General features: G+C 30.1%; 1 long non-coding RNA gene and 1 pseudogene across 1 annotated transcript; one reads left to right on the forward strand and one right to left on the reverse strand.

Moving 5' to 3' along the window:
- Window positions 1–301: 301 nt before the first annotated feature.
- Window positions 302–876, reverse strand: LOC121120460 (uncharacterized). Its single transcript, XR_005865069.2, has 2 exons — window positions 639–876; window positions 302–579 (listed from the first exon to the last, which is right to left on the reverse strand). It is a non-coding gene; the product is annotated as an uncharacterized lncRNA (long non-coding RNA).
- Window positions 877–3,299: 2,423 nt separating this feature from the next.
- On the forward strand, window positions 3,300–4,645 carry LOC121120573 (C-signal-like; annotated as a pseudogene).
- The last annotated feature ends 4,018 nt before the right edge of the window (window positions 4,646–8,663 follow it).

Below are 8,663 nucleotides of genomic sequence, written 5' to 3' on the forward strand. Positions count from 1 at the left end.
AAATTTCCTCTTAACTTAAGAAAATATTTGGACCTTGAAAAATAAAAATTCAGGTTGCAATGGTTAGAGGGCTTTTTCATGTATGGAAGCAACCAATATATGTGAAATTCGACACACATATGAAAAAGAAGTTGTTGATCTCCATCATTGAGAGGCTTGAAGGAGATGGAATTTTTATCAAAGCCATTGCGATTAATTTAGGTAACAAATCAATTATCTCCCTGATACAACTCACTCTGAGCAAATTTTTATTTGAAAATCCCGTGGGTACAAAACTCCAAATTAATGTATTCCCTAACTGTTCTAATTTGATGAAATTATTTCAAAATCATTTATTAGATCATGGGTACATTTTCAATGATTTGGATTTTGAATTCTACAAGTTTGACCGAAGAGGATTTCCAAGACCTTCTTGAATAAGATTCTGGCGAGATGAAGATAAACTTTAAAATGACTGAAGAATTCCATCTTGAATGTAATGGAAATGCAAGACAACGAGATAGAACTGCAGCGCAGCTTTTATCTAACTCCATGTCCAAGGCATTTTTATTCATCTATGGCCCAAGAAAGAATAACAGTCTGGAACAATTCAAATAGTTTATGATTGGGTTGACTGCGTGAATGCAAGTAGATCATACCACAAACAAACTTTATTGTGGGTTGGTATCCATTTTGAAAATCAGAAGTATGCATTGAACGAAATGAAATAATTAATTTTGTCTATGAAAGTGAAAAATTTTCAGGTTCCATTTCAAGAGGGAATTTTAACCTCCATTCCTTCAACAAAATCTTTGAAAAATATTTCAAAGCTTTCCATTCTAACATTGAAGACACAATTGACACAACCCCAAACGTACTTAAAAAACTGCATAACCATCTAATTTAATTATATCCTAACTGGCGAAAAAAGTCATGATATCCTTGGAGAAAACAAAGACAAGGATTAGAGTAAATAACCTAAGTACAAAGTTCAAACTAAAGAACACAAGTGCTTGGTCAATTCAAATATTTATAATTCATGGTTCTCTGTTATATTGTGCCCTTTTAATTATCAAAAAAAAAAATGTATACTATAATTTTTACTTAATACTAATCTTTTATTCACCACTCTTATATTATGTAATAAAATGAAAAATTAGATAATATAAATACATGATATATATTAATACAAGCTTACATACAGATAGTTCATTATTATTAATATATACTCTATGCAAATTAATGTTAGTATTTTTAAATAATTAGTTCTGAAATTGATTTCATTGTTCTATAAATTATCAAGCAAGGATATCGTCAAGTTTTATAGCAATCGCAATAAGTATTGTAAAGAATTTACTTTTATAGATATCAATATAAGTCAAATATTTTTGCGTTTTATTCTCTTTGGCATGGTCCTAAGTTTACCACTCAAGCCTGGATTTTAAAATCATTACTTTACAATTATATAAGACAGAGTGATATGTGCCTCAACAGTGACGTCATTAAATCTTCCTTCTTCTCTTGATAAGGAAAAAAACACAAGTGTAGAATTTCCTTGCTGTCTTGCCTTTATTTATAGTCACCTTGAGCGAAACGCGACCATTAGCTTGAAGAAATAGTTTGGTCCGAATTTTTAATGTTATGTCTCGCAAAATGTCGCTTTTCCTATGACGTCATTCATTTATTTATATTGAGGCCCCAATTCCTTCATATATATTTAGATTAGGGAATTTTGATCTCCGTGTTCCTTGAATATATCATCTTCCTCCCATTGTCTGCATATATACTTTTAGATCTTCGTTTTCGGCTGTACTCGAAGATCCGCTTACAGGCTACATTGAATTAATTTTTTCAGGAAAATTGATCTTAAATGTGCTATGAAACCAGGAACTTGCGATACATGATGCAAGGGCACCATTTGCCCTCTTTCAATCTAAAAAAACGAGCATTCCCTTTCCAAACCAATATTGAGCTGTCCCAGCTTCCCATTTAACCTCATGAATTTCCATCAATTTTTCCACCTCCGGAGATACATCAACACATTATTGCATGAAGGATTTAAAGATGGAGCCTTGAAGTTTGAAGTCTCGTTAGATTAAAAAAAACCCTTAAATCTATGCTCCTCATGGACCTCCTGGTATTTTTTTTTTTTTTTTTTTTTTTTTTTTGTCAAAATAATTTATTCCTTTTCTACAATTCAAAGAGTGTAAATAATAAATACACATAAAGATAAAAAGTAGATCATATAAATAAAAAGCAACAGGACAATTACGTTTAAATAAACATAAATGAACATTATAGTTCATATCCTGGTGAATTTTAGAAGGGAACTCCTCGAAAACATGGAGATGGGATGTAGATATCATCTGACTGTGGGCAGCAAAGTCATACAGTACTATACAATACTTGTAGAGGTCTATTGTCTAGGAGAGTTATTCTCTAAAACTACTCTTGATATGGTCAAAAGATAATCTGCTCCCTTGAAGGACAAGTTGCAGTGCTGTCAATGTAGACCATTCACAGAAGTCTCACATTATTTCTACTTAAAATAACTAAACTATAGTTAATACTAGAATTAGTAGGATATAATATATTCTACTTCCCTACACTTCTGAATCAACTCTAGGTATTTTTTTATCAATATCCGAATATAATCTAGTTTAGCAACGTTTAACATTCATTTTTGTTTTTCCAATAATTATTTGTTTAATATTATTTTTGTTAACTTGTACTTCCTCAAAAATATTGTGCTTTAATTTTACTTAGTAAGAAGTACATTGCTTTAATGACTTAAGAGAGCCAAGTGAAGTAAACTACAGCCCTTCAATGGAATTCAAAACTTATGGGTACTATGGTGCATCAAATCCCCGATGATTTTAAAAATGTATTTATTTCTTTATGTCGGTATAGCAAAATTGTTTTACCACATAAATAATAATTTTGTAGAAATTTCATAAATTTTGGTCAACATTTACCAGGGCCTAATCAATGTTAAAAATGGGAATATTACAGGATTTATGTCTATAAACTAAATAAAGGAGACGAAAGTAATTTAAATCATAAGAAATATATTTCCTGTTTCCTTTCTTGCACAATATGTAAGAAATCAAATAGTATTATTTATTTTCGATGTTAACATCGAAATACAAGAATCTAGTTTTTTGATTGTCATCAGAAATAAACGAATCATTAGTAAATAAATAATCTAAAAAGTAATAATATTCAAAGCTAATCATGTTTTGTTTAATAATCAAATTACTCACAATAATTTTACCCGAAAATGCAAATGAATTTAAAATTACCATTGGGCACTTTATTTTAAATTTTTCACGTTGCCCGTAACATATATATTATGAATGGAACGTAAAATTGAACAACGTTCCATGGAACTTGCATTCAATGAACGAAATTGATTTTTTTTTAATGTTTAAAAGGAGATCATCTTGTGCATTCGACGCTTTTTGCAAGGTAAACTTTCCCATTCTTATAAGGAAATTGGAAACCACACTGTCTACACAATCTTTCTTGGCTCTTGTTCCACGATCTCCTACAACTTGTATGGCATATATAGGTAAACTTTTCTCTTCTATTTCATTATCCATAGTTAGGCAATAGACTAGCTAGAAATGTGTTCTTATTTTTATATTCAAGAAATACGCTAATACATATAAAACATCAAACAGGTAACATCATTCAGTGTTAAAATAATTTTCAAAAACGTATCATTCATTATGAGCCCTCCAAAAACTGTTTTGATTACTGGTTGCAATAGAGGAATTGGATTAGGCCTCGTTAAAGAATTCCTGAAAGCAGATAAAGTCACGAAAATCATTGCAACATGCCGGAACAAGGAAAAGGCAGAAGAATTGGTTGATTTAGAATCCAACTCCCGTGTAAAAGTCCTAGAGCTAGATGTATCTAAATATGAAAATGACTATAAGGATTTTATTGCTCAAGTCTCTGATGAGTTAGGTATGAGAAAATATATTTTAATGTTAAAAAAATTATAGTTATTTCTAACCTTAGGTTCAGATGGCCTTAACTTACTTATCAACAGTGCCGGCATTATGGGAGAAAGACAGTCACTCGCTAATTTGACGTCAGAGGCCATGATAGAAACTTATAAAGTTAATTGTATTGCTCAACTATTCTTGCCAGAGCCTTACTCCCACTTCTTAAAAAAGTAGCGAAGCCTGATGCAGGTTTTGGTTGTGACAATGCTGCAATTATTCAAATGAGTACATCAGTTGCATCTATTGCTGAAAATGAATCCGGAGGTAAGTATCCATATCGTTGTAGTAAAACAGCATTGAATATGGCAATGAAGAATGTCTCTTTGGAACTAAAGAAAGATGGAATTCTTGTTCTTTCATTGCATCCTGGTTGGGTTAAAACAGACTTGGGAGGTTCAAATGCTCAAATAACTGTTGAAGAGTGTGTTTCTACAATGGTAAAAACCATATGTCAGTTGAGTGACAAGGATCATGGAACATTCCTGCGATATAATAATACTCCAGTGGCTTGGTAATTCAACACTATCCTTAGAAACCAAAACCATGAGAAATATTTGTCTGATTATTGAATTAATTGTCTAGTTGTGATTTATGAATCATTTTATATATACTCAAGCAGTTTTTGTATTCATGGTACTATATATTATTATATTTATTTTTGAAAACTAATATATTATTATATTTATTTTGAATCCATAAAATCCATCAAATCTAGGTCCTTTATAATAAAAATTTAATTAAATTAATCATTATAAAATGTGTCTTGTTCATTTTACCTACTTATGTCATATAGTACATATAAAAAAAATAACTTCTAAGGGATAAACAGCTGATTTTTGTTGGAATTGCAAGTTGAAATTACAAATAAGCTTGAAAAATGCATATATATTTGATGGAAGTTTCAACCTAAAAATTGTGATGAACAAATTTAAATGATGGGTTTAAAGTATTTTATTACAAATTACTAAAATACAAGTATTCTATAGCACATTTTTAAGTTCAAATGAGTAAAGTGTTCAGAGAATATTTGGCACGAAGAGTAAAATGTTAAGTGGTGAAAGAAAAGGGGTGCTTGCTCGGGGAAGGTGTCTTGTTTTGATCTTATGTTACCAATTTAGTATGTATTTGGGGCTACCACATCTATCATCAGTGCACACGAAATATATTTCTAAGAACAACAGCCAATGAAAAATTAAATGGGTTTTATTTATATTTAGCTTATTTATGTTAAAATTTTAAACTGAAATGATTTACTATAAATTATAATTATATAATAGGAAAATTTCTATTGTAAAACCTCCTTGTATACAAAAAATTTTGTTGCTGGTATCCATTTCGTGTAAATATAATTAAACCTACACCTTCTTTTGACACTCTTTAAAATGCAGCATGTGAAAATACTGATTTTTGTAAATAACAAACAATTTTTTCAAATGTTCGGCCTTGTGACTTATTTATTGTCATTGCTAATTTTTTATGTTTCTTCTTCAACCATAATCAAGATAGAAGATACATACTAAGATTAACTCGCACATCATCTTCCTAATTCCCATTTTTTAATTCGTATTTAAAACAACTTCTCTCTTTTTCTGTTATTAGAATAATTCGTTTTTTGGATTTTTAATTTTTTTTTTTGGTGCATTTTCGAATCGTCAACTACCATTTACCTACCTTTAAAAAAATTTGAGAGACGTGGAATTGATATTTTTTAATGAAAAAAATCAACTTATTAGCGAAAAATCAAACTTGACCTTCAGAGCCCAGGAATCTAATCTGCTCAGAATTAAACAAAGCTTTACTTACGTTGGTAACTCAAAATTACGAACATTTTTTTAATGTTTAAAGTCTGTATCTGTCTACGATTTTTAAATAAATGCATTCTTATCATTGTTTTTCTAAGCAGGGCGTACAAGCAAAATGATCGGGTGGGTTGCTCTGGCGAGACTGACAACAGCACTCCAAAAAATTAAATGTTTGAATTTAAATAAATAATAATAATAACATTTCCAACTTTTTCCCAAAAAAATAATTTGTTGTCAACAGCTAATGAAATTTAAAATAAAAGAAGTTTAATTTTTGATATTTTCTTCCAAAAAATTTAAGTTTTTTCCAAACATCTGTAGATTTTTGAAAATTTTGTTCCAAAAAATTTAATATTTGAGTCTTTGTTTTGAAATTTTTACATTTTTTGAAAAATTTTAATTCTTAAATTTCGCTAAAAAATGCTCCCTTCCCTAATATATATAATCCTGGGTACACTTTTGATAAGTAAATTATATACTTCAAGGTTTTGACTATTAATTTACATTTATGGAACAGGCATGTACTACTGGTGCAGGTAAGAGGGGGGAAGAGTCAATAATAATAGTTGTGTTGAATATGAATTTAACAAACAAAAATATACACGTTTAAATTCTTAATATTTCATTGTTCGTTCTCATGTCAATACAAATATAATCACTAATTGTTAACATCAGCTTTGGAAAATGAAAAATCTTGCTTTTGCACTCGTTCTATGTCCTATTTCATACAATTCTAAGAATAAACATGTAGTTTTCAATACTGACTATATGATTAACGATAAGTAGAGTGGGAGAAAAAAATACTGCTATAAAGAGAACATTCTACATCAATTAATTATAGTGTTAGTGTAGGAAAAATAATATAATTGTACTTAAATTTATATATATTTATTCCATTATGTATTTCTAAAACAATTGACAACAAAGAAAGTTGAGAATATTCAGTTGTGAGGGAGAAGCTAACATCACGACGATCTATTAAGTAATGAACAACAAAGAAGAAAGAAGAAATTCAATAACCGTTTTTCCTTTTCTAATTTTTCAAGGGTAGTTTTTTTATTACTTACTACTCAACACTATAATTAATTAATTGTCAGCTGGTATCAGGGCAATTTTAAAGATGTTGAATTTAATTTATGTACTACATGTTGAGCTTAATTTTTTAATTACATTATATTGTTCATAACGGTAACGTGTTGTGCAGTGTATTGTAATAATAGATCAACTTTGACTAAAAAGTTTCCTGCTTATCGTCCAAGAAAATGATTCATTTTCCAAAAGACATCAATCGAAGGAAGTTGTGGATCAATGCCATCAAACGTGCGAATTGGACTCCCACCAAAGACTCAAGAGTTTGCCAAGTAGTACAATCAACATTGTTTACACTGTGAGGGATGTGAAAAATATTTTAATGGGTTTTCTTATGATGATGTCACTGGGCTCCATAATTATAATTATTTATACTTAAATTATTTGCATTAGGGTCACTTTGAAGAATGAATGTTTCTGCGGAAGTCTTCAAAAGGACGGTACATAATCAAATTCCTACTTTATTTGAAATAGAGCACACAGGCGAATATAAGACACATATTTTTGTGATTATACTCGCTGGAATTTCAAGTAGATGGAAGCAAGCAGTTGGTTATTTCTTTACTCAGATTCAGTTAATGGGTCTGTACTGGGAAAAAATTAGAAAAGATGTCATCATAAAAGCTTCTAAAATTGGTCTACGTGTAAGATCAATTACCACAGATATGATGGACCCATCAAACCAGGCAATGTTCCGTTGGTAGAGTTAATTTTGTAAGAAAAAATAAAATTGTCAACTTCGTCCCTCATCCAGCAAATCCGAAAGAAAATGGATACTTTTTTTATGGTGTTCCCCATCTTCAAAAAATCTTCGAACATCTTTAGTAAACAATATTGAAATTATTTTGCCATCATTTTTTGGGAAGAAAGACATTTATCAAACTATATCGTTTCTGTAAAACATCTTCAAAAACCGGTAGAGTTAAAAAAAGTTTAGGAATTGAAAATTGTTCAAAATCTTTCTGGAAGTATCATAAACCCAAGCCATTTTTCAAAAATGAATGTTGCTGATGCAATGACTTCTTTTCCCCATGCAACAAGTGCGGCCTGAGATATTAGACAATCCAGGAGTCAGATGGGTTAAGATTATTAATGGCAGAATTTATTGTTTTGATTCGTTCCTGGTTCGAACTCATGACCTATCGATCACCTATGATGGTTTTAAGTTATCAAAATGAGAACAAATATAATGAAGCTATTCATACTTTACAAAAGGTAATCGAAATCATTCGTCAATGTAATGTAGGAAAAAAAGGTTATGGGAAGCCATCGTAAACTAGTATCATTTTATCGACAACTTCCATCCTTCAGTTGCACATGAAGATCCTTGATGAAGGATTTTCATTCATTTTAACTGGAAGATTTACTCAAGATGCCGTGGAAAATTTATTCAGCCTTATTAGGTACAAAATCCCAACTCCAACATCAATCTAAGAATAATTACTTTAAGTCAATTCATGAAGGAAAAGGGATCTTCCAATTATCAGTATGATAATGGTAAATATCTAATCGATTTATTAGATGATTATAAAGAAGGAAGAAATAAATCTGACGAAGTGGATAATGCATATTTTCTTCAAGAACTAACTCCTCAACTTCTAGAAGAAGATACTGAACAACAAACAACGGAAGTTTAATAATATATTGCAGGCTATATTTTAAATCATATTAGCAGCTGTTTATTCGGATTGACATAGCTTTGTTATTTTGGACACTAACGATAGTGGCCCGTATTCAAAACTCCTTGATCTAAAAGTTTTGTTGTGGATTTTTGTTAATC

This window comes from Lepeophtheirus salmonis, chromosome 6 (genome assembly GCF_016086655.4).
Source record: "Lepeophtheirus salmonis chromosome 6, UVic_Lsal_1.4, whole genome shotgun sequence".
NCBI classification, from domain to species: Eukaryota; Metazoa; Arthropoda; class Copepoda; order Siphonostomatoida; family Caligidae; genus Lepeophtheirus; species Lepeophtheirus salmonis.